Source organism: Gavialis gangeticus, unplaced genomic scaffold (assembly GCF_001723915.1).
Source record: "Gavialis gangeticus isolate Ggan-Ray unplaced genomic scaffold, GavGan_comp1, whole genome shotgun sequence".
Lineage (NCBI taxonomy): Eukaryota > Metazoa > Chordata > Crocodylia > Gavialidae > Gavialis > Gavialis gangeticus.
The window spans coordinates 16,858,800-16,859,294 of NW_017729015.1; the positions used below are offsets into that span (position 1 = coordinate 16,858,800).

At 32.5% G+C, this 495-nt stretch overlaps 1 protein-coding gene across 1 annotated transcript in view; it reads left to right on the top strand.

Annotated features, from left to right (window-relative positions):
- Positions 1 to 263, top strand: part of SRRM1 (serine and arginine repetitive matrix 1) — a 31,543-nt gene extending 31,280 nt beyond the window's left edge. Inside the window, exon 19 of the mRNA XM_019512420.1 lies at positions 145 to 263. The gene's annotated coding sequence lies outside the window, so the exon portion shown is untranslated. The remainder of the gene's footprint in view (positions 1 to 144) is intronic.
- Positions 264 to 495: the final 232 nt, after the last annotated feature.

The following is a 495-nucleotide window of genomic DNA, read 5'->3' on the forward strand; positions in this document are numbered from 1 at the left end:
TTAAAGTGAATCAAGCATAGAAATTTAGAATGGTACATAAATGAAAGCATATTGTTTGCCAGGACACTGTGGGTTTATATTGATGTAACAAGTTGATTTGGAACACTGGAATTTCATTTGTATTCTTATGTTCTTTTTTTAAAGGGCCATTTCCATGATCAGCAGTCCCAGAAAAGTTCCTTCAGTTACATATATTTTATTTGTGAGATGATGTCGTTGCCCCATTCATAATTCTTGTCTCGTTGCGGTTCTTCTGAATGATATACTTTCAGAGCTGTGGTCTTTGAAAACCTGGAGAACCTGAACTTTGGATATTGTCATGTTTTCACTGTTTTTTGTTTTCATTTTTTTTAACTAAAGCTATATAAAGCTTGTGGATTAAACAAAAATAAATTTCTAAATTTAAAGCAGTGCTGACTGTTTTTCTCCCCAAATTAAAATTGCTACTTCCTCTTGTACAGGATCAACAAAAACATAGATGTGGAAAAACCTAAG